The sequence below is a fragment of the Nicotiana sylvestris genome, chromosome 4, assembly GCF_000393655.2.
Source record: "Nicotiana sylvestris chromosome 4, ASM39365v2, whole genome shotgun sequence".
NCBI classification, from domain to species: Eukaryota; Viridiplantae; Streptophyta; class Magnoliopsida; order Solanales; family Solanaceae; genus Nicotiana; species Nicotiana sylvestris.
Genome location: NC_091060.1, coordinates 167,161,995 through 167,188,330, shown reverse-complemented (window position 1 = coordinate 167,188,330; position 26,336 = coordinate 167,161,995). Strand labels below are relative to the sequence as shown.

The window sequence follows — 26,336 nt, the reverse complement described above, 5'->3', positions numbered from 1 at the left end:
TATTGGCTCACCATGGAGCATGACTGTATCACTTTTGTGAGGAAATTCCATCAGTGTCAGATACATGGAGACCTGATTCATTCTCCGCCAACAGAGTTGCATACGATGTCGGTACCCTGGCCGTTTGTTGCATGGGGCATGGATGTCATTGGGCCTATCAAGCCGGCATCATCCAACGGCCATAGATTCATTCTAGTGACCATTGATTACTTCACCAAATGGGTTGAGGCTAAAACCTTCAAGTCAGTAACTAAAAAGGCAGTGGTGGATTTTGTGCATTCCCATATCATCTGCAGATTTGGGATCCCAAAAGTGATCATCACGGATAATGGTGCGAATCTTAATAGCAGCCTGATGAGAGAGGTATGCCAACAATTCAAGATTACACACCGCAATTCCACCCCATATCGTCCCAAGGCGAATGGAGCGGTCGAAGCAGCCAATAAGAACATCAAGAAGATACTGCGGAAGATGGTGGAAGGATCTAAACAATGGCACGAAAGATTACCCTTTGCTTTTTTGGGTTATCGCACTACCGTCCGGACCTCCATAGGTGCAACTCCTTATTTGTTGGTGTACGGAACTGAGGCCGTAATACCAGCGGAGGTCGAAATTCCGTCCCTCCGGATTGTCGCTGAAGCCGAAATTGATGATGATGAATGGGTCAAAGCTCGACTAGAACAGTTGAGTTTGATAGACGAGAAAATATTGGCAGCAGTGTGCCATGGTCAGCCGTATCAGAAGAGAATGGCAAGGGCATACAATAAAAAGGTACGCCCCAGGAAGTTTGAAGTAGGGCAGCAGGTATTGAAGAGGATCCTCCCGCATCAGGTCGAGGCAAAAGGCAAGTTCGCCCCAAATTGGCAAGGGCCTTATATCGTGACCAGAGTGTTGTCCAACGGTGCTTTATGTTTGACGGATATCGAAGGAAGATGTGTCGACATGGCTATTAATTCTGATGCAGTCAAAAGATATTATGCGTAATTTCTGTGATTATGGTAGTTATTGGTTCGTTTGTTTGTATTTGGTACTTATTGGATAATGAAATGACGGAGGCAATTCTTTCTTCTATCCAAATACTTTTAACCCTTGTTTCCCCCTTTTTGAGCCTTAAGTTATTCTTTCATACCCCTTTTTTGGAATCACCAATGGAAAAAAAAAGAAGCTTTAAGATGATAAAAAAAGAAGAAGATAAAAATCACAAGAAAAACAAAACCGTTAGGAACTACGTTTGACCTGATTCCTCGAAGAGGATACGTAGGCGCCTCACGGCTCGGTCATAGTGTGCATAGTGTGCATAGTGGGCGTAACACACGTAGCTCAACATAGTGTAAAAAATAAAAATCCCCTAAGCGAGAAAACTGGGGCAGAGGATATGTCTTAAAGTTTTGACAAAGGTTTGATTCCAAGAGTTGTAGTGGCTCACCCGTCAAAGTTATTTCGAATTCTTGATAGCCTTTCTTTTTACCCCACACCAAAACCAACATCGATATCCAAAAAAGACCTCCCGATCAACCCCCAAGAGGTGCCAAGTCAGGCAAATAAAGCCGAGAATAATACACTGATCCCCAGCAAAGAAGAGGATCATAAAACTGGAAATGAATTGATAGTCAAAAGGAATCTCCAGAAGAGAGGGTTATATCGACAGCACTCCAATTCCCCGCTGAAGAAATAAAATGAGAGTCTTATCGGTGAAAACCTTCACATGCACCATAAGGCGACGAAAGATGAGAGATATAAAACGAGAGAGTCTTATCGGTGAAAACCTTCACAGGCACCATAAGACGTCGGGAGCTGAGAGAAAAGAGAGAGTCTCGTTAGTGAAAACCTCTCGAAGGGCACTATGAGGCGACAAGACAGATCGACAAAAGGGTCCACGTTCGCAAAGAGATGGACACCCATTTATCCCCAGCAAGTAAGACCATCAGGCAAGATGATTGATACAAATAGACTGGGTTGGGAATCTATGGTGCACGTCATGATCATAAGGACCAGTCATGTCATCCAGATAAGTTCTTCTCTTTCCTTTTTTTCCACCAAGTATTGGTTCAGAAAGATTTTTCTCCTTTTCTATCTTTTTCATTTCTTTCTAAAAATTCGTTTTGAAAAGGATTTTTCAAAGTTTACTACCAGAGGCCGAAGGGGTACAAAAGCAAAATACAAAAGGGATAGGCCAAAAGACGAGAATAAGACAAAAGGCATCGTTTGCAAAACCAAAGAACGAATTGCGTAGAAAGTTAAGAGGACGTAAAGAGGGTGGAAAATGACGGGTGAAGGACCTGTGGACCAAGTTCCGAGAAGGTTTCCCCGCAGAATGTCGATAAATCACGGACCCAAGTCCGAAGTGGTCAGACTCCACATGAAAGGTAAATTAATCCGATGCAAGATAACCCTAACAGTCCTAAAGGTTATCCCCAGGCATAAAGTTCTATGCCTTGCAGTTCTGGGAGGAAATAAACTCCTAAGGGAGTGATTTCGGGAGGGAAGCGGACTCCCACAATTTGTTCTGTAAAGAGAAAAGCAGAAAAGGGGATAAATGGAAAACCATCCCCAGCAGACAGGTCACCCCCAGCAAGCAACTTTGTCCACCAACCAATGGTGGGGGCACAGACCAAGAAAGAAAAAAAAAAAATTAATCCCCCAACGGGAAAGACACCGCTGCCCACCATGATTAAAACTAACAAAGTCCTTTTGTCTGATGCAGGAAAATAAAGGTTGATGATGGCAGGAGGACGCGATGCCAGAAAGGTCACCAAAACCGAGGCAGAAAATTTTCTACCGTTGTCAAAAAATTTCTCGGAGGAACGAGAAAACAAATTCAAATACATTTTCGTTCTAGGTCGCCCACCAGTATAATGCGGGAATATATTTCATGTCTAGGTCGCCCACCAGTATAATGCGGTAATACATTTCATGTTCTAGGTCGCCCACCAGTATAATGCGGGAATACATTTCTGTCTTTTCATTTATGTTCTAGGTCGCCCACCAGTATAATGCGGGAATACATCTCATGTTCTAGGTCGCCCACCAGTATAATGCGGGAATACATTTATGTTCTAGGTCGCCCACCAGTATAATGCGGGAATACATTTATGTTCTAGGTCGCCCACCAGTATAATACGGGAATACATTTCATGTTCTAGGTCGCCCACCAGTATAATGCGGGAATACATTTCATGTTCTAGGTCGCCCACCAGTATAATGCGGGAATACATTTCTGTCTTTTCATTTATGTTCTAGGTCGCACACCAGTATAATGCGGGAATACATTTCATGTTCTAGGTCGCCCACCAGTATAATACGGGAATACATTTATGTTCTAGGTCGCCCACCAGTATAATGCGGGAATACATTTATGTTCTAGGTCGCCCACCAGTATAATGCGGGAATACATTTCATGTTCTAGGTCGCCCACCAGTATAATGCGGGAATACATTTTATGTTTTAGGTCGCCCACCAGTATAATGCGGGAATACATTTATGTTCTAGGTCGCCCACCAGTATAATGCGGGAATACATTTTATGTTCTAGGTCGCCCACCAGTATAATGCAGGAATACTTTCATGTTCTAGGTCGCCCACCAGTATAATGCGGGAATACATTTCATGTTCTAGGTCGCCCACCAGTATAATACGGGAATACTTTTATGTTCTAGGTCGCCCACCAGTATAATGAGGGAATACATTTCATGTTCTAGGTCGCCCACCAGTATAATGCGGGAATACATTTCATGTTCTAGGTCGCCCACCAGTATAATGCGGGAATACATCTCATGTTCTAGGTCGCCCACCAGTATAATGCGGGAATACATTCATGTTCTAGGTCGCCCACCAGTATAATGCGGGAATACATTTCGTGTTCTAGCATTCAGGCGCCCACCCGTATAACAGGAGGAATACTTTTTAGTCTTATATTGCAGATATTGGAATCAGTAGCCCACCGGAAGGTAGAAGGTTACAACAGGAATCCCCAGCAGGAAACAATAAAAATCCCCAGCACTGGGAAGCAGAAGGTTGCAAACTCTAGTGCATGTGTCAAAGGAAGAAAGGACGCGTTGTGAAGGAAGCGGCTTGTGAACATTAAACCATGCCCAGCATAACAAGCTTAATGAAGAAAGCCATGTCCCCAGCGGACCAAGCAAAACAATGAAAACTGGTATTCAGAAAGGCAAAAGGCCAGTATCATTCCCAAATTCAAGGAAGAAAAGCACCGGATGAAACACAACCGACAAGAAAGCAAAACAACAAGAACAAGTTGAAGATAAATGGGATCTTATGATTCGTAGTCTAGCCTAGCTTCTTGTTTTTCTTTTCAACGCAATGTAACAAAGAGATCGTTAAGCAATAACAGCATACAACAGCATGTAACAGCACACAACAACAGCGAACATGACAGTCACACGGTAGTAGTCCCAGCTACCCAAAACCTCCCGAACTACATTGATCTGATTCCTGTTCAGACCAGGATATGTAGGAAACCTATGAAGCAAAGGTTCGGTCAAATCTTTTTCAAAAAAAAAAATGCTTCACACGGAGTACTCGGATGAGCAAAAATCGCTCACTCTATCTTTGCACGAAAACCCTTCGTGTCTTCGGGCAAAGAGGGGCAACTGTAAGCACGTGATTTTTGCTTCACGGAAATTACTCCAAAAGAAAAAAAAGAAAATCAAAAATATTTGCATAAGTTTTGTAAGCACGTGATTTTTGCCCAATATGAGAATTACTCCCAAAAATTCAAAATAAAATGATTTTCCTTGGTGTGCAATTTTGAGAATTTTGTGACATTTTTGGATAATTATTTGTATTTGTTTGTGCATGTTTATTTGTTAAATTAATATAAAACAAAATACAAAAATATGTCGCATTTGTATTTAGGATTTGGTCCTACAATTGTTAGTAATTAATTTTGTTTTACAAAAATTGAAAAATTACAAAAATAGGCATCTTTTGCATTTTTAGCATTTAATGTCCAAATATACAATTTTATGCTTAATTGCTACTTAATTATGCGTTAATTGTTATTGGGAATTAAGATGCCCAAATATAGTTCTTTCACAGCAGTTGTTTCAACAATGGAATAATCTTGTACCTTCATCCTTTTCAGAAACTCTTCTGCCTCTTCTTCAGAAAGAAAATAAGAGAGAGAGAAAAAAAGGGCTGAACATTTAAGAGAGAGAAAATTCCGAAAAAATATTTAAACTTTCAAAAAAAAAACTAAAAAAAAAAATCTTTTGCTTTCTTTCATTGTTTGAAATTAGAATTAATTATTTTTCATCAAAGCTTGAAGCTTTTGTTTTTAGTTAATACTCCACCGGTTTGCAAACTCTGTTCTTGGGTTGTTACTGCTATTGGACTTTTGTTGCTGTGCTGTATTGTTATTACTGCGTGGCTGACTTTCTTCTTCTTATATTGGCAATACCAGGTACACAACTGTAATTTTGGCATTTTGTAAGCTGAAATGAAGAACGGAATGTTAAATTTTTAATTTAGTTTTAATTTTTTTTGTATTGTATTTAGATTATTCATGTATTATTATTCTGTCAATCACTGTCATTTGGCATAATTAGACATGTTATAGCGATATATTAAATAACGCCTTAACCGGATTATTAGGAAATATATTCAAGACGGATTACTAATTAAAACTGTTTAATAATCAAAATAGAAGAAATAACGTAAAAAATGGCGTTATTGAATCAGTTTGGCAAAAATTGATTAATTCCTTATTCATAAGGTTTTTTGTCAACATTAAGTTAATCGGAATCATGTAGTTAATTTCAGTTAAAACATGAATTAGTTTGCGAATCAAGTATTAGGACATGATGTGAATTAAAACAAAGTTAGTTAAGTTTAAATTGTTTAACTTTTAGAAATATGGTTTAGTAATCAAGTTTTTTTTTTAATTTTCAGTATTTGTAAATAATTAATTTCAATAAGCTTAAGTCATACTAACAATATGTTTTAATCCAACTATGGGATAATTAGTTTTTTTTTTTTTTACTTTTTGGGCAATTCCATGTTGTTCGTAATTATCATTTTAGTAATATTACTTTCCATTAATATTTGTTTTGAATTAGTAATTAATATGTTATTTTTAAGTATGTAGAGATTGACTTCATAATTATGGACAAACTTAGTAATAATAAAGATGTAGTCATTAAAGGGTATTCATAAAATAAGGGAGGATCTCGCTAACAAATAAATAAATATAAATAATACAAAAAATTGCAGTCCTCCAATCTTATTTATTTATTTTTTTATATAAGAAAATACCTAGATTTCAAGATGGGCGATTTAGTAAAATTCACGGTCTTACCTAATAATATCATAACGCGTAGTATTTTGGCGCATATTTAATAAGGTTATTTTCTTGAATACGGGTGTACATTTATGTAACCCAAATCACGATCTTGACGAAGTCAAAATGCGTCAACAAATCACGCGTGCACTGGTTGTGGCGTGGCTCGAGATGCGTTTTCACGACGTTGCAATTTTGTATAAAATAAATAATGATAAAAGCGGTTTTTAAAAGTTAAATTTGCACATAAGTTTATAATACGTATTATATCAGATAGTCAAGCCAAATATAACAGTTGAGCGACCGTGCTAGAACCACGGAACTCGGGAATGCCTAACACCTTCTCCCGGGTTAACAGAATTCCTTATCCGGATTTCTGGTTCGCGGACTGTAATACAGAGTCATTCTTTTCCTCGATTCGGGATTAAACTGGTGACTTGGGACACCCTAAATCTCCCAAGTGGCGACTCTGAAATAAATAAACAAATCTCGTTTCGACTGTCCTTTAATTGAAAAAAACTCCTTGTACCCTTGCGGTAGGAAAAAGGAGGTGTGACAGTTCTGGCAACTCTGCTGGGGAAATTGAACCCAGAACCACTGGTTCAGGGTTCAAGAATTCGAGCTTAGAATAATTGTTATATTTGGCTTTATTATCTGATATATATTGCATGTTCTGACATAACATACTAAATGTTGTCTTTTACCGCTTTGATATTATCTGAACTGTATATAAACTGTGCCGAAACCCTTCTCTTCTTACCTCCGGGGAGAAGCTCGCTGGTCGAGGCTCCCTATTCTGTTAGTGTCAATACCTGAAATAAGAAAGAGGACGGATAAGTTACGAAGCCGGATGGCCTTTTGGTTCCCGGTAAGTTGCCCCCTCCTCGACTCGAGTTGTCCGCTCGGGTACACAGTCTAGAACATATACCCAGGTTATAAACCTAGTATAACGAAACCTCATGCCGGATCCCTAGTAGGAACGCTTATTTGCATCACGTTGCATTTGACTTAGGGGACTCAACACAGGGGTTGGGTCCGTCTAGGACTAGCAACCTGAAATGAAAAGACGATTCTGATGCATCCTACTTGCTCTGTATATATATTTGTTTCGAACTTGCATGTTGACCGGTTTCTGAATCTCGGGAATGTTGGAAAATTGAAGGAAAAAAAAGAAAAAAAAAGGAAAAAGAATATATTAGTTAGGGAGTTAATTGATTATTTTAGAAAAAATCAATGACCAATTACTGGCGAAACTCTGCCGAAATTTTGAAAAAAAAAGAGGAAAATATTTTATTTTGTTTTACTAAAAAATATAGAAAAAAAAGTCTTTTATTTTTGGAAAAATAGATTGTTTTATTGTTTGTTGAAAATGGAAAAAAAATCGTTATTTTGTCTTTTTCAAAAATAGAAAAGGAAAATAGATTGTCTTGCAAGAAAAAAATAAAAATTGAAAAGAGTCATGTTTTAAAATAGTTCGGTTAATTTGCCCGAACTACGCAGGTTTGATTCTCACCGGATGTGAGATACGTAGGCAATCCTCATCGGGTCCCTCATCGGGTCCAACCCCCCTTTTGCTAAAAAAGCCAAAAACAAATAAAAAAAAAAACATGTCAAGATTTTTAATTTTGTCATAAATAAGTCGGGTGATGTCCAACTTCCTCTTTTACAAAAAAATAAAAAAATAATAGCAAAATATATATGTCAAATTTTTAAGAAGTCGGGTGACGCTCTTTTATCAAGACATAGCCGAATGTTCCCGAAGGGGACACCGGAAGGCTGACTTTGCATAAACAGCCACTTTTGGGTCATATTTAAGATTTGGTCCAGTTGACTCACACAACCTTAAAAATCTTCGTCCCCGAGACGTTGAAAGGCCGTGTTTGCAATATTGAGTTTCCTAATTTGAAAAACGATAAAAAAAAGAGTCATAAATAAGTCAGGTGATGTTGTTATGTCATAAATAGCCAAATATTCCCAAACGGGGCACCGGAGGGCTGACTTTGCATAAACAACCACCTTTGGTAGTATTTTGATTTTTGACCCTCACAGCCTTAAAATTTTCGCCCCTGAGGCGCAGGAAGGCCGTGTCGCAATATCGGGTCTTTTATCTAAAAATATTAGAATTAAGAATTGAGTTCTTCATTTGAAATATAGGGTTAATTTTGAGTCGATAATATAGATAGTAGTTTTTGGAGTTAAATAAAAGTTTTCTTTTGCTTAAACGCTTTAATAAATGTGCAGGATGAGCACGACAATAAATGAGCCTTTTTCAATAATGACCAAAATCCCTTTTGAGCTGCAATTGTGGTGGAATGATTTGGGCAAAGAAGGGCAAGACGAAGTGAGAAAATATTTGAAAGACCTTCCGGATTTATTAGACATTCAGCCTCGGGGGGATATCATCAGGGCATTGGTCGCCCATTGGGATTCGGCACATAATGTGTTTCATTTTTCAGACTTTGAACTCACCCCAACAATAGAGGAAATAGCGGGGTACATTGGAAGTGACCAAGCTCCATTGAGATTCAAATACTTGATTGCTCCTAGGGCCATTACCATACATCGATTCCTGGATTCCTTGAAAGTACCCCGGACAGTTCATCACTCAGATTTTGCAAAGGGTTTCTGTAGTTTCCGCTTCGTGTATGATAGATATGGACATGTGGGCGGGTTCAATGTGCGCGTCATGATACGTAGATATGTGATTTTTGACCCTCCCCAAGATTTTTCTTATTTTTGCATATAAATATTTAATTTAGGTCTAATATAGTTATTTCAACTATTTTAACTTCTTTACTTTATTTTCGTCATAAAAATGGAAAATTACAAACAAAAAAAAAAGAGTTACATATTTCTAGAGTATTAGTTTTATTTTTGTTTTGAAAAAAAAAAGAAGAAAAAAAGTGTCAAAAATTAATTTTATTAGTTTAGTGCAACTTTTTTTTTTATAAAAAACTAGACACTTTCAATAAATGAAGATTGAGTGTATAGTCATTTTATCTTGCTATTTTTAATTTAGTAGGAGTAAATTTTATTTTTGTTTATTTGTTATAAACAAAATACTACAAAAAAAAAAAAAAAAAGAAAGAACAATCAAAAATTGTCATTTAGCAAAGATTCCTCTCTATCTTACTTAACAAACTAGCACATGGCATAACAGATTTTGGTTTTGGGCAATTTAAAAATCACATGCACTTTGGTTATGGGACCCATCCTCACATGCACAAGAATCTCCTTTTCCTCTCTCATCGGATAACGTTTTGGAGAGGGGGAAGGACCTTTCCTTTTCTTTATATATATATATATATATATATCCTATTCTATTCTTTTACAGGGGGATCAATCTCTTCACAATTGGGGGAGGGGATAGATACAGGGGAATGAATTTCTTTTTGGAGTCTCTTCTTCTGCTAGCTTCCCTCTTCAACCAAAACCTCCAAAGTACACCCCTGGACACCACTTCAATTGCAGCCCCAAACAACCACCAAAATATCCTCTTTCTTCTTCCCCAAATGGCATGAAACTCAACTGAAAATGATACAAAAACAATGACCAAAAATGAGCCCAAAAATGCAGCAAACTTCAGTCAAAAAGGAGAAGCAAAACCCAGTGAAAACTAGTCCAAAGGAGCAGCAAAATTGCGGCCATAACAGCCCCCAAAACAACCAAAGGAATGCTGCCAGTTCGCACCCTCGAAATAGCCACGAAATCAGCCAAAAATCAGTTTCTTTTCCCTTCAAAAACGCAGCAAAACCAAGCCAAAATTCCAGCAATTTTTCCCCTTAAAAACAACCCCAAATTCTATGATGAATCCACCCCAAACCCAGCCATAAACTCACTCAAAAATACCCGAAAATCCAGCTTCAAAGCACCTAAAATCAGCCCCAAAAATACCGTCAAAAGTCAACGCCGAAGTGAAGTCGCGTTAGAGTTCCGTCGTTGAGGTTCCGGTTAGGTGCTGGTCTTGAATTTTTGCTGTTTGCAAGCTTCTTCTTCACTGTAGCTGCTGGAAATTTTAGCAATAAAGGTCTTTTAGTCTCTCTCTCTTTCGTTACTATTATTTCGTTGATTTCATTTATGGGCATTATTTTGTTCTCTCTTGCGTTTGAAAGCATGATATCTTATTAGTTTTGTTGATTTTCTATTAGTTGTGTTTGGTGAACATTGCTTTGTTTGTTCTGTGAAGGATAGAATGCAAAGTTAACTTATGTCATTATCAACTGTCAATAGCCATAAATTACTTTTCCTCCTTTGTGTCACATATAGGTAGATCCAAATGGTTCCTATCTCTGTTAGTATTTTGTTATTTTGCTTTAGTGATTTGTATAAACTTATTTTAGATGGGTTTGTATTATGAACTTGAAAATATGGAATAAAAAGGCGTGAGTATAAGTCTAATATGCTATAAGAAGTTTTGTCAATGGATTATGTGATGACGGGGTTAAATCGAAGTAGAGTCATTGGTCGAGGGTCGTGGAAAACTAGTTTTGGAAAAATAATTCTTAACGCGTAGTTGCTTTAGGCGCATTATTTTAATAATTTACCTTCCTAAACTCGGGTGCGCATTTATGTGACCCAAATCCAAATCTCGACGAAGTCAAAATGTGTTGACAATCACGGGAGCATTGATTGCGACGTGGTTCGAAACGCGTTTTCACGACGTCGTAATTCTTATAAAATAAATAATGATCGAAAAAATAGGTTCATAAAATGAGACAAGCCTCACCGAACAGAAATAAATAAATGTGGGGTCCTCAATAAATGGTTATTAAAAATGATTAGAATTTGGGATGGCCATTTAGCGAATTCCACGGTCTTCCCCAGAATAATATTACGTGAGAACCTTTAGGCGCGATTTAATTAAATTACTTCCTTAAACTCGGGTGCGCATTGATGCGACCCAAATCCAAATCTCAACGAAGTCGAAATGTGTTGACGACCATGGGTGCATTGATTGTGACGTGGTTTGAAACGTGTTTTCACGACGTCGCAATTCTTTTAAAATAATGATAAAAAGCGGTTTACGAATAGAAGGCACATAAGCTAGCATGTATTGAAATCAAATAAAATCAAATACAACAGTTAAGCAACCGTGCTAGAACCACGAAACCTGGGAATGCCTAACACCTTCTCCCGGGTTAACATAATTCCTTACCCGGATTTCTGGTTCGCGGACTGTTAACAAAGTCATATTTTTCCTCGGTTCGGGATTCAATCGGTGACTTGGGACACCATTAATCTCTCAAGTGGCGACTCTGAATAATTAATAATTAAATCCCGTTCCGATTGTCCTTTAAATGGAAAAACTCTTTTACGCCCTTCCGGGGGTGTAGGTGAAAAAGGAGGTGTGACAGCTCTGGCGATTCTGCTGAGGATTAAAACCCAGAATCTCTGGTTCAGGGTTCAGAATTCGAGCTTAGATAAATTGTTGTATTTGATTGTATTTGATTTTCCTACATGTTTTGTGCTGAATGTGCTAAATGTTACCGCTTTGATATTATCTGAACTGTATATAAACTGTGCCGATACCCTTCTCTATTCACCTCCGGGGATGTGCTTACTGGTTGAGACTCCCTATTCTGTTAGTGTCATACCTTGAAGTAAGAAAGAGGCCGGACAAGTTACGAAGCCGGATGGCCTTTTGGTTCCCGGTAAGTTGCCCCCTCCTCGACTCGAGTTGTCCGCTCGGGTACACAGTCTAGAACACCGACTCAGGAATTGAACATAGAATAACATGACTTCATGCCAGATCCCTAGTAGGAACGGTTATTTGCATCATGTTGTATTTGACTTAGGGGACTCAACACAGGAGTTGGGTCCGTCTAGGACTAGCAACCTGAAATGAAAAGACCATCCTGATGCATCCTACTTGCTTTGTACATATATTTGTTTCGAACCTGCAAGTCGACCGGTTTCTGAATCTCGGGAATGTTGGAAAATTGAAAAAAAAAAAGAGAAAAGAGGAAACAAAAGAAATATCAGTTAGGGAGTTAATTGATTATTTTAGAAATAAAAAATCAATGACCAATTACTGGCGAAACTCTGCCGAAATTTTGAGAAAAAAGGGAAAATGTTTTATTTTGTTTTACTAAAAAAAAAGCAAAGAAAAAGAAAATAAAGAGTCTTTTATTTTTGAAAGTTGTTTGTTGATAAAGAAAAGGATAAGAAAAGTTGTTGTTTTAGTTTGAGAAACATAAGTTGTTTCATTATTTGTTGAAAAAGGAAAGAAAAAAAGAGTCTTTTATTTTTAGTTTGGAAAATAGGTTGTTTTATTATTTGTTGCAAAGAAAAAAAAGAGTCTTGTTTCTAAAAATAGTTTTATTTGCTTATGAAATGCCAAAAATAAAAATGGAAAAACGAGTCATGTTTTAAAATAGTTCGGTTAAGTTGCCCGAACTACGCATGGTTTGATTCTCACAGGGCGTGAGATACGTAGGCAACCCTCATCGGGTCCAACCTCCATTTTGCAAAAATAACCAAAAAATATCAAAAATTTAATTTTTGTCATAAATAAACCAGGTGATGCCGTTTTTGTCAAAAATAGCCAAATGTTCCCAAACGGGGCGCCGGAAGGCTGACTTTGCATAAACAGCCACCTTTGGTCGTATTTTGATTTTTGACCCTCACAGCCTTAAAATCTTCGCCCGAGGCGCAGGAAGGCCGTATTTGCAATACCGGGTCATTTATTTTAAATTTTGAGAAAACAAGAAAAGAGTCAGTGGTCTCGTGAATACCGTTCGGATTTTTGGGTCGGAGTTGGCATATAGGGGAAGGAATCTATCATTTTTGGGGTTTGTATTTCTTTTGATTAGAGTATATGGATCGTTTGATTTTCGAGCCTGTATTTCATCATTAAGTTGGTTAGTTTTGTTGTTATTATGAAAATGAAAAATTCCAAAAAATGTTTTATTGTCGTTTACCTTTTATTTGCAAGAACTACGCACGGTCTGATTCATGTGGGGTCATGATACGTAGGCAATCTCCATAAGATTCGACAACCCACCCCATTACATTTTGTCCCCCATGCTTCATATAAACAAATACAAAATGTACAATTCCTAAACTACCCCTCCGACCTTACTGAAATTACCAAACTACCCCATCAGCTATAACAAATCAATTAATCACACTCAACCAAAATATAGCCAATATGACCAATTTCTACACAAATTTAAACAACAAATCACATGAACATGATTTCTTCAACATTTCAACAACAAATCACATGAACACAAATTGAACAACAAAGAACAACTAAAATTTGATTGAACAATATTTTTTAGCAACAAACAATCCTATTTTCAGATTCAACAACAACAATCAAACAAGTATATTTAGATTTCCAAATTCAATAATATTGAACTTAAAATCAACTCTAACAACATCACAACAAACAATTCCTATATTAAACTTAAACAAGATTATGAGACAAATTCAAGAAATAATCATAAGTGATAAACAAGAAATCAAACTATACAAATTTCGGATTCAAGATCAACCAAACAAAGTATGAACATGAATGAAAATATTCAATAACAATAACAAACAAACTTTGCTCAAACTTTGAATTAAACTTAAACAAACAAATAAATATATTCAAATCACTAATCTTCAAATAACCAATTAATTTTTCTTAACTAAATCCAACAAAAATTATAACAAAGATACATGATCCAAAAATTTAAAACCAAAACATAACTTCACATTAAATCACTGAATTAAAACCAACTTCAAAAATGAATACAAATTAAGTCTATATTAACAACAAACAAACGGATTTTAAATGATTTAAACTAATACCTTTCTATATTAAAACTAAATCCTCTTAAAATTAATAAAACAAACTGAAAATAATTGAATTGAATCTTCAACTTAAATCTAACAATAATATAATTAAACTAACAACGTTTATCTAAAAAAAATAAAAAAAAATAAAAAAAATAAAGCAAACTTATGCTAATTCCAAATCTGAAAATATCAAACAAATTACGAATGAAATAAAACTTAAACCAACTAACCGTAAATGACCAACGACGAAGATCTTGAATGAAACAAATCTGTCCGAAAAATGATTATCGTACCAAGACTACCAATGCCCTAACGGATCTTGCCTTCAACGATAAACTCCCCTTCCTCTTGAACTCAAAACAACACACAACAAACTCAAACGAAAACCAAACGAATCCTTGACGAGAACGAAGAAGATGACGCAGCCGGAAGGAGGAGGGGAAGCCGCGACGACGTGGGCTGAAGAAGAAGCGGCGTGAAGCAGAAACGCCGGCAGCATCGACGGAGGAGCTGACCACGCTGCTCAACTGTAGCAGCAGCACTACTGTAGCAGCAACGAAGAAGCTGGAAGGAGGAAGGGAAGCAGCAGCGACATGGAGAAGAAGACGACGCAACAATGACGCAATTCGTCGAAGGTTGCTTGGTTGAAGGAGGAAGACGACGCAACAATGTGTGTGTGTGTCGTGAGAGTGACAGGGTGAGGGGGAAGGGCTGGAGGGGTCTGTTTGGAGGTGAGGATGGAGGGGAGGCCATGGTTGGGTCTTGGGTTTTTTGCTTGAGGAAGAAGAAGAAGAGAGATAGAGAAGGGGGGGGGGTGCGGGTAGTTAGTAGTTTTTTGGTTTGAACCCTAACCCGAAGGTGTCCAAATTTTTGGGCAAAGACACAGGTTGAGTAATGCCCTGCAGTTCAACCCCCAAACCCTTCCCGGGCACGAACCCGTTATTCAACATTTCTGACACTACCATGACGGTCGTAGCTGACACCCTAGGACATGGCATGCTTTTACCCTCAAGCAACCTGCTCACCGGAACCGTGTCGAGGATCTGATACACCCATGGCCCCTTATCATCTTCGGTCTCTATAAAGGGTACAATGGCATCATTCACGGCGCATGTGGGATCTTCCCCATGTAACACAATTTCTTGTCTGTCCCACTCGAATTTGATCATTTGGTGCAGTGTGGAGGGCACGGCTTTTGCCGCATGAATCCACGGTCGACCCAACAAAAGATTATAGGATACTGCAGCATCCAACACCTGAAATTCCATCGTGAACTCGACTGGGCCAATAGTCAATTCGAGTACAATATCCCCTACCGTGTTTGTTCCCCCTCCATCGAACCCTCGAACACAAATGCTATTTTTGCGGATTCTATCCTCATCAATCTTTAACTTGTTCAATGTGGATAACGTGCAAATATTAGCGCTCGACCCGTTATCGATTAGTGCCCGAGTAACCATTGAACCTTCACATTTGACCGTCAAATAGAGAGCCTTGTTGTGTTCTGTGCCTTCCATAGGCAATTCATCATCAGAAAATGCTACCCTGTTCACTTCAAAGATCTTGTTGGCAATTGTCTCTAAATGGTTTACTGAAATTTTGTCAGGCACATGAGCCTCATTCAATATCTTCATTAAAGCTCGGCAATGCTCATCAGAGTGAATTAATAATGACAACAACGAGATTTGGGCTGGTGTTTAGCCTTGTTGTGTTCTGTGCCTTCCATAGGCAATTCATCATCAGAAAATGCTACCCTGTTCACTTCAAAGATCTTGTTGGCAATTGTCTCTAAATGGTTTACTGAAATTTTCTCAGGCACATGAGCCTCATTCAATATCTTCATTAAAGCTCGGCAATGCTCATCAAAGTGAATTAATAATGACAACAACGAGATTTGGGCTGGTGTTTTTCTCAGTTGTTCAACAATGGAATAATCTTGTACCTTCATCCTTTTCAGAAACTCTTCTGCCTCTTCTTCCGTTACAGCTTTTTTAACTGGCACTGGATTGTCTTTTGCGCCCTTAACCTTTCTCAACTCCTCGGGAGCGAAACAACGTCCCGACCGGGTTAGTCCTTGTGCTTCACAACTCTCTTCCTCAATTTACTTTCCTTTGTATGTCACCACTACCTTGTCATATTTCCAGGGTACGACTTTGCTATCAACCATGGGTAACTGGACTACCACCGGGTTAGTCCTTGTGCTTCACAACTCTCTTCCTCAATTTCCTTTCCTTTGTATGTCACCACTACCTTGTCATATTTCCAGGGTACGACTTTGCTATCAACCATGGGTAACTGGACTACCGGTTTTATGACAACCGGTTCTACATAGACTCCCTTCACAACCACCACGGGCGCGGATACTGACCTTGGTCCGTTCGAGTCACCCATGACCAAGACTTCCCGTACACCTATATCCACAGCTAATCTCAATCCCAATATACACGCCTCATATTCTGCCATGTTGTTTGTACAGTAGAAATGAAGTCGAGCTGTAACGGGGTAATGCTGACCTGTTTTCGAAATAAGTACCGCACCTATTCCTACGCCTTTCATATTGGCGGCCCCATCAAAGAAAAGTTTCCATCCCGACTTCTCAGCTGGTTTTAATTCTTCAATGTGCATTACCTCTTCATCAGGGAAATAAGTTTTCAAAGGCTCATAATCTTCATCAACGGGGTTCTCAGCCAAGTGATCGGCCAATGCCTGTGCTTTCATGGCAGTTCGTGTCACATAAACAATGTCGAACTCTGTAAGTAAGATCTGCCACTTTGCAAGCCTTTCTGTGGGCATGGGTTTCTAAAAAATATACTTCAACGAGTCCAAGCGAGATATAAGGTAAGTGGTGTAAGATGACAAGTAATGTTTCAATTTTTGTGCCACCCAAGTTAGGGCACAACATGTCCTTTCCAGATGAGTATACTTGACCTCGTAAGATGTGAACTTCTTACTGAGATAGTAGATAGCCTTCTCCTTTCTGCCCGTAACATCATGCTGCCCCAGTACACAGCCGAATGAACTGTCCACAACTGTCAGATATAGAATCAAAGGCCTCTCTGGTTCTGGTGGGACCAACACGGGTGGGTTTGACAAATACCCCTTTATCTTATCAAAAGCCTCCTGGCATTCATCAGTCCATTTGACCGCGGCATCTTTCTTTAACAATTTGAAAATTGGTTCACACGTTGCCGTGAGCTGAGCAATGAACCTGCTGATATAGTTCAGTCTTCCCAACAAACTCATCACCTCGGTTTTGTTTCTTGGAGGTGGCAACTCCTGAATAGCTTTGATCTTTGACGGGTCTAATTCAATACCCCTCCGGCTAACTATAAATCCCAACAACTTCCCAGATGGCACCCCGAAAGCACATTTCGCAGGATTGAGCTTAAGATTGTACCTGCGAAGCCTTTGAAAGAATTTTCTCAAATCTCTGACATGGTCGGATTGCTGTCTAGACTTCACGATCACATCATCCACGTATACCTCGATTTCTTTATGTATCATATCATGGAAGATAGTTGTCATGGCCCTCATATAAGTTGCCCCAGCATTTTTCAAACCAAACGGCATGACCCGATAACAATACGTTCCCCACGGCGTGATGAATGCCGTCTTTTCTGCATCTTCCTTATCCATTAGAATCTGATGATAACCCGCATAACAATCCACAAAAGAGCCAATATCATGTTTGGCACAATTGTCGATCAGTATATGGATGTTGGGCAGTGGGAAATTATCTTTTGGGCTTGCTTTGTTAAGGTCTCGATAATCGACGCACACCCTGGTCTTGCCATCTTTCTTTGGCACAGGCACGACATTGGCTAACCAAGTGGGGTACCGTGTAACTTTTTTGTTGTATGCTCTTGCCATTCTTCGTTGGTACAGTTGGCCATGACACACTGATGCCAATCTTTTCTCATCGATCAAACTCAACTGCTCAAGACGGCTTTTCACCCATTCATCATCATCGATCTCAGCCTCTGCAATGATTCGCAGAGATGGGATTTCCACTTCTGCGGGTATTACTGCCTCGGTACCGTATACCAATGAGTAAGGAGTCGCCCCTACCGAGGTACGCACGGTGGTGCGATATCCTAACAATGCAAAAGGCAATTTCTCGTGCCATTGTCTAGATCCTTCAACCATCTTCCGGAGTATTTTCTTTATGTTCTTATTGGCCGCTTCAACCGCACCATTTGCCTTGGGACGGTACGGAGTAGAGTGCCTGTGAGCAATCTTAAACTGCTCACATGTCTCCTTCATCAAATGGCTATTAAGATTAGCCCCATTATCTGTGATGATTACCTTTGGGATCCCAAACCGACAGATGATATTTGCATGCACGAAGTCAACTACAGCCTTCTTGGTCACAGACTTGAATGTCTTCGCTTCCACCCATTTGGTAAAATAATCTATAGCTACCAAGATAAACTTGTGCCCATTTGATGCTGCTGGATCAATTGGTCCAATAACATCCATGCCTCATGCAACAAAAGGCCATGGCGCGGACATCGTATGTAATTCTGATGGTGGAGCATGAATCAAATCTCCATGTACTTGGCATTGATGACACTTACGCACAAAACTGATACAATCTCGCTCCATCGTGAGCCAATAATAACCTGCTCGGAGAATCTTCTTTGCTAGAACATACCCACTCATATGCGGTCCGCAAACTCCGGAATGCACCTCAGTCATGATAGTTGTGGCCTGCCGTGCATCTATACATCTCAACAAACCGAGCTCTGGCGTTCTTTTGTACAGTACTCCTCCACTAAGGAAAAACCCACTTGCCAACCGTCGAATTGTTCTTTTCTGATCACCGGTGGCCTGCGTTGGATACACTCCCGCTTTGATGTACTCTTTGATATCATGGAACCATGGCTCTCCATCGATTTCCTCTTCTATCACATTGCAGTAAGCATGCTGATCACGGACTTGAATCTGCAATGGATCAACATAGGCCTTATCTGGATGGTGCAACATTGACGCCAAAGTAGCCAAAGCGTCAGCAACCTCATTATGAATCCTTGGAATGTGTCTGAATTCTATGGCCTGAAAACGCTGGCAAAGCTCATGCAGACACTGCCGATACGGTATAAGCTTCAAGTCCCGTGTTTCCCATTCCCCTTGAATCTGGTGTACCAGTAAGTCCGAGTCACCCATGACCAAGACTTCCCGTACACCCATATCCACAGCTAATCTCAATCCCAATATACACGCCTCATATTCTGCCATGTTGTTTGTACAGTAGAAACGAAGCCGAGCTGTAACGGGGTAATGCTGACCTGTTTCCGAAATAATTACCGCACCTATTCCTACGCCTTTCATATTGGCGGCCCCATCAAAGAAAAGTTTCCATCCCGACTTCTCAGCTGGTTTGCTTAATTGCTACTTAATTATGCGTTAATTGTTATTGGGAATTAATTTGCGCTTTTATAACTTAACTTAGTTCTTAATAATAATTTAAGTATTTTATAATTTAGTTCTAGAAAAAATAAAAGAAGAAAGAGAGCAAAAATACAAAAAAAAAATCGGATTGGGCCATTTGTTCAAATTTCAACCCCAAGCCCAAACAATAGTTAAAGATTGATGAGGATAGAATCCGCAAAAATAGCATTTGTGTTCGAGGGTTCGATGGAGGGGGAACAAACACGGTAGGGGATATTGTACTCGAATTGACTATTGGCCCAGTCGAGTTCACGATGGAATTTCAGGTGTTGGATGCTGCAGTATCCTATAATCTTTTGTTGGGTCGACCGTGGATTCATGCGGCAAAAGCCGTGCCCTCCACACTGCACCAAATGATCAAATTCGAGTGGGACAGACAAGAAATTGTGTTACATGGGGAAGATCCCACATGCGCCGTGAATGATGCCATTGTACCCTTTATAGAGACCGAAGATGATAAGGGGCCATGGGTGTATCAGATCCTCGACACGGTTCCGGTGAGCAGGTTGCTTGAGGGTAAAAGCATGCCATGTCCTAGGGTGTCAGCTACGACCGTCATGGTAGTGTCAGAAATGTTGAATAACGGGTTCGTGCCCGGGAAGGGTTTGGGGGTTGAACTGCAGGGCATTACTCAACCTGTGTCTTTGCCCAAAAATTTGGACACCTTCGGGTTAGGGTTCAAACCAACAGCGGCAGATATCAGAAAGGCCCGTAAATTGAAGAAGAAAGCTTGGGTGCTCCCTAAACCAATTCCTCGATTGTCCAGGTCCTTCGTCAGGCCGAATATCAAGAAACAGTCATTGGCAAAGATATCGGGTTCGTTAGTTGAGGCGGATGGGAATTTGGATAAGGTGTTTGAGAAAGTATTTGTTGAAGTAAACATGGTTGAGGCCGGGGAAGGGTCAAGCAGAGCAGACATACAGTACATCGGACCACGTGCTAACATCAGCAATTGGGAAGCTACTCCTCTTCCAGTTCGGAGGGAGTCGTGGTAGTGCTGCTGCTACAGTTGAGCAGCGTGGTCAGCTCCTCCGTCGATGCTGCTGGCGTTTCTGCTTCACGCCGCTTCTTCTTCAGCCCACGTCGCCACGGCTTCCCCTCCTCCTTCCGGCTGCGTCATCTTCTTCGTTCTCATCAAGGATTCGTTTGGTTTTCGTTTGAGTTTGTTGTGTGTTGTTTTGAGTTCAAGAGGAAGGGGAGTTTTTCGTTGAAGGCAAGATCCGTTAGGGCATTGGTAGTCTTGGTACGATAATCATTTTTCGGACAGATTTGTTTCATTCAAGATCTTCGTCGTTGGTCATTTACGGTTAGTTGGTTTAAGTTTTATTTCGTCCGTAATTTGTTTGATATTTTCAGATTTGGAATTAGCATAAGTTTGCTTTATTTTCTTATTTATTTTTTATTTTTAGATAAACATTGTTAGTTTAATTATATTATTGTTAGATTTAAGTTGAAGATTCAATTCAATTATTTTCAGTTTGTTTTATTAATTTTAAGAGGATTTAGTTTTAATATAGAAAGGTATTAGTTTAAATCATTTAAAATCCGTTTGTTTGTTGTTAATATAGACTTAATTCGTATTCATTTTTGAAGTTGGTTTTAATTTAAGTGATTTAATGTGAAGTTATGTTTTGGTTTTTAATTTTTGGATCATGTATCTTTGTTATAATTTTTGTTGGATTTAGTTAAGAAAAATTAATTGGTTATTTGAAGATTAGTGATTTGAATATATTTATTTGTTTGTTTAAGTTTAATTCGAAGTTTGAGCAAAGTTTGTTTGTTATTGTTATTGAATATTTTCATTCATGTTCATACTTTGTTTGGTTGATCTTGAATCCGAAATTTGTATAGTTTGATTTCTTGTTTATCACTTATGATTATTTCTTGAATTTGTCTCATAATCTTGTTTAAGTTTAATATAGGAATTGTTTGTTGTGATGTTGTTAGAGTTGATTTTAAGTTCAATATTATTGAATTTGGAAATCTAAATATACTTGTTTGATTGTTGTTGTTGAATCTGAAAATAAGGATTGTTTGTTGCTAAAAAATATTGTTCAATCAAATTTTAGTTGTTCTTTGTTGTTCAATTTGTGTTCATGTGATTTGTTGTTGAAATGTTGAAGAAATCATGTTCATGTGATTTGTTGTTTAAATTTGTGTAGAAATTGGTCATATTGGCTATATTTTGGTTGAGTGTGATTAATTGATTTGTTATAGCTGATGGGGTAGTTTGGTAATTTGCAGTACGTTCAAGGGGTAGTTTAGGAATTGTACATTTTGTATTTGTTTATATGAAGCATGGGGGACAAAATGTAATGGGGTGGGTTGTGATATAGTTGTTTAATATAAAGGGGGGACAAGACAAAATTTAGTGGGGAGGAATCTTGTATTTATTTATGTTAGGCATGGGGGACAAAAAATAATGGGGTGGTGTGATATATTTATTTAATGTAATGGGGATAAGTGGGAAGATAATGAGTTTGGTAGAGAAAATGGATTGATTTTAATTGATTAAAGGGTTGGGATTATATATAGGAAGTCTTGAACACAAGACACACAGATAGGAGAGAATACAGAAGAGAAAGAACGAATTTGAACAGAAAGAAAATAAGAGAGAGAAAAAAAGGGCTGAACATTTAAGAGAGAGAAAATTCCGAAAAAATATTTAAACTTTCAAAAAAAAAAAAAATCTTTTGCTTTCTTTCATTGTTTGAAATCAGAATTAATTGTTTTTCATCAAAGCTTGAAGCTTTTGTTTTGAGTTTAATACTCCACCGGTTTGCAAACTCTGTTCCTGGGTTGTTACTGCTATTGGACTTTTGTTGCTGTGCTGTATTGTTATTACTGCGTGGCTGACTTTCTTCTTCTTATATTGGCAATACCAGGTACACAACTGTAATTTTGGCATTTTGTAAGCTGAAATGAAGAACGGAATGTTAAATTTTTAATTTAGTTTTAATTTTTTTTGTATTGTATTTAGATTATTCATGTATTATTATTCTGTCAATCACTGTCATTTGGCATAATTAGACATGTTATAGCGATATATTAAATAACGCCTTAACCGGATTATTAGGAAATATATTCAAGACGGATTACTAATTAAAACTGTTTAATAATCAAAATAGAAGAAATAACGTAAAAAATGGCGTTATTGAATCAGTTTGGCAAAAATTGATTAATTCCTTATTCATAAGGTTTTTTGTCAACATTAAGTTAATCGGAATCATGTAGTTAATTTCAGTTAAAACATGAATTAGTTTGCGAATCAAGTATTAGGACATGATGTGAATTAAAACAAAGTTAGTTAAGTTTAAATTGTTTAACTTTTAGAAATATGGTTTAGTAATCAAGTTTTTTTTTAATTTTCAGTATTTGTAAATAATTAATTTCAATAAGCTTAAGTCATACTAACAATATGTTTTAATCCAACTATGGGATAATTAGTTTTTTTTTACTTTTTGGGCAATTCCATGTTGTTCGTAATTATCATTTTAGTAATATTACTTTCCATTAATATTTGTTTTGAATTAGTAATTAATATGTTATTTTTAAGTATGTAGAGATTGACTTCATAATTATGGACAAACTTAGTAATAATAAAGATGTAGTCATTAAAGGGTATTCATAAAATAAGGGAGGATCTCGCTAACAAATAAATAAATATAAATAATACAAAAAATTGCAGTCCTCCAATCTTATTTATTTATTTTTTTAATATAAGAAAATACCTAGATTTCAAGATGGGCGATTTAGTAAAATTCACGGTCTTACCTAATAATATCATAACGCGTAGTATTTTGGCGCATATTTAATAAGGTTATTTTCTTGAATACGGGTGTACATTTATGTAACCCAAATCACGATCTTGACGAAGTCAAAATGCATCAACAAATCACGCGTGCACTGGTTGTGGCGTGGCTCGAGATGCGTTTTCACGACGTTGCAATTTTGTATAAAATAAATAATGATAAAAGCGGTTTTTAAAAGTTAAATTTGCACATAAGTTTATAATACGTATTATATCAGATAGTCAAGCCAAATATAACAGTTGAGCGACCGTGCTAGAACCACAGAACTCGGGAATGACTAACACCTTCTCCCGGGTTAACAGAATTCCTTATCCGGATTTCTGGTTCGCGGACTGTAATACGGAGTCATTCTTTTCCTCGATTCGGGATTAAACTGGTGACTTGGGACACCCTAAATCTCCCAAATGTCGACTCTGAAATAAATAAACAAATCTCGTTTCGACTGTCCTTTAATTGGAAAAACTCCTTGTACCCTCGCGGTAGGAAAAAAGAGGTGTGACAAGTGTTTCTTGTCATTGGTTGATTTTTATTAAATGTTAATTTGTGGGTGTATAAATTTATTTTGTTTTATTTAAGAGTTTTGTTTAAATTAAAGAGGAAAAGAAAGGAGGATACTCGGTTTTGGGCCAAGAAATTAAACAAAAATAGGCCCAAAACGAGCTGGCCCAATGAGCAAAATGGTCCGTTTCTTTAAAGGTGTCCAAACGGCATCGTTTTGTCCCGGTTAAGCTGGGCCATTGATCTCAAAGAGATCAACGGCCAGGATCACACCCCCAGATTTGTTAACCTGACCCGGTCCATCCCCCACACCCGGTCTCACCCACCATCACCCTCAAACGACGTCGTCCCTCTTTAATGAATAGATCCTGGCCCTTGATCTCACATGATCTGACGGCCAGGATCTAAACCTCTAAATCATATATAAAGCCCAACTTTGTTACCCCGCCCCCTATCCAAACACCACCCGGCTTCATCATCTCCCAGAGACCAACCCTAACACCCAAACCCTAGCATCCGCCATAGCTTCCCTTTCACCTGAACCCGGCGACAACAACGCCGATGACCACCAGACTAACACCCTTAAGACACAAGACCACCCCCAACCCCGATCTGGTAATGGTTTGGCTCGAATCTTCCTGGAACGACTCGAATAATCGTTCGAAGGTTCGAGCCGAAACCCTAAGTCACCGGATGAGTCCCAAATTCACCCTAGTCACTCCCCTAACATCCCTCATACCCTAATCAGCTTTGGTTCCGGTCAAATATAAGCAGAACTCTTCGAATCCCAAATCTGAGTTCAAGAACCCTAAAAACCAAACCTGTTTCGTTTTGAGGTAAGTTTCCGGTGTAATCGTCTTTTCTTTCCTTTTGTTTAGGTGTTATGCATATGTTCGTGGATTTGTTCTGGATTTTTGATTATTTTTCTGTCCATCTTCAAAGACCCTTTTGTTTGGTCGGTTTCTTTTCTTAAGTGTTAATTGAGTGTTATAAGGTGTCTATTCGCTTCGATTGATGTTGTCGACTAGTTACGTTTCGTAAAATCCATGTTAAATTCCCCGAGTTTTGAAATAAATTGGTGCCCTGTTTAGTCTGTGTTGTTCGTCGATTAATTGTTACGTATAATAGTTCGTATAGTCGATTTGAGTAACGTCGTCAAATATTTAAGTTTCGTAAGTTCCATTGTTGACAGAAAAATGCCTGAATCACTCAGTTGTTCTGTTTTGAGTTTAGTTGATTAGCGACTAATTAGTATACGTTATAACTCGCGAAGTCGACTCGATACATGTTGTCGTTTGTTTCACAGTATTAAAATGACGAACGACCTAACTCTTACTGGCTGTTTTAGTTGAAGGGTTGTGTTGGACTGATTATAGGTCTGTTTGTTAGCTGTGGGAGGGGTTCGAACTAGTTCTCAAATGGTTAATACCTAGCAGATACAATAGAATGAAAGGGTGGGGCAAGGCAGCAGTGATCAAGGGTTTGTGGGGTAATTTTGGTTGGGAAAAAAACTGATTAAATGTGCAGGATTAATGGGCTATCAATTGTTTAATCAGAAATACTATTAATCTAGTATTAGTGGGGACAAAACATAAGAGCATGGAAGTTTAAAATGAATACTTAAATGAACCCATGACTCTTGATTAGAGCAATAGGCCAGGCATGGGGAACCAGATAACTTGCATCAAGAAGATGCTCAGGCATGGGAAATGAAGGGTATGGGCAGACCTGGGGGCTGTGAAATTCTAGGCAGACCTTAGGGCTTCCCTTTCAGGTTATAAATAGAGCTATTTTTAGCTAAGAAAGGGCTGGACATTTTTTAGTCTTCAGAGGAAAATCAAAAAGAAAATTTCAGAATATTGTAACCAAACACTGTCTGAAAGCTGCATAAGAGTTTAAGTTGGTCAAGTTGTCTTTGCCAATTGTTGTTGGTTATTTGCCGAGCTTTTTGTGATTACTGGATTGCTGTTTCTATTGCATTGAGTCTTCTGGGTCTTTCCTGCTGATTGAAACTCTCTTTCTGGGTTTGTTTTGTGGTGCTCGATCACCTTGGGTTATCATTATTGAACTACTGTTGCCATTGCGTTGAATATTCTGGTTGTCTCGACTGTTTTACTACTCTGTGCCCGAGATTGTTTGCTTGGTGCTCGACCCCTGTGGGTTTCCTCGTTGTTGAAACTGCTGTTGGTTGTTTGTGGACTATTGGTGACATTGTTGCTGGTTGTTGTTGCTGTGTTGTTGCTGTTTGGTTGCCTGCTGCTGATACTTTTCTTCTTCTCCTTTTTATTGTCCAAACATCTAGGTACACATGCTAAATTCACTAATGTAATGATGAGTTTGGAGCTGAATAAGAGCATAAGAAGTATTGCAGTCCAAACATTAGCATAGTTACCATTATTCTGCTGTTTGTAGTTTAGAATATTTGCGTGTTTAACTTGTAAAGTTTGGTTTTCAAACTATGTAATAAAACAGTTTTCAGTCCATAAGGAG

The 26,336-nt window shown here is 38.4% G+C and overlaps 1 long non-coding RNA gene across 1 annotated transcript; it reads left to right on the top strand.

Annotated features, from left to right (window-relative positions):
* Positions 1 to 9,627: 9,627 nt before the first annotated feature.
* LOC138889081 (uncharacterized) lies at positions 9,628 to 22,608 on the top strand. The gene is made up of 2 exons (XR_011406646.1): positions 9,628 to 10,324; positions 22,422 to 22,608. It is a non-coding gene; the product is annotated as an uncharacterized lncRNA (long non-coding RNA).
* Positions 22,609 to 26,336: the final 3,728 nt, after the last annotated feature.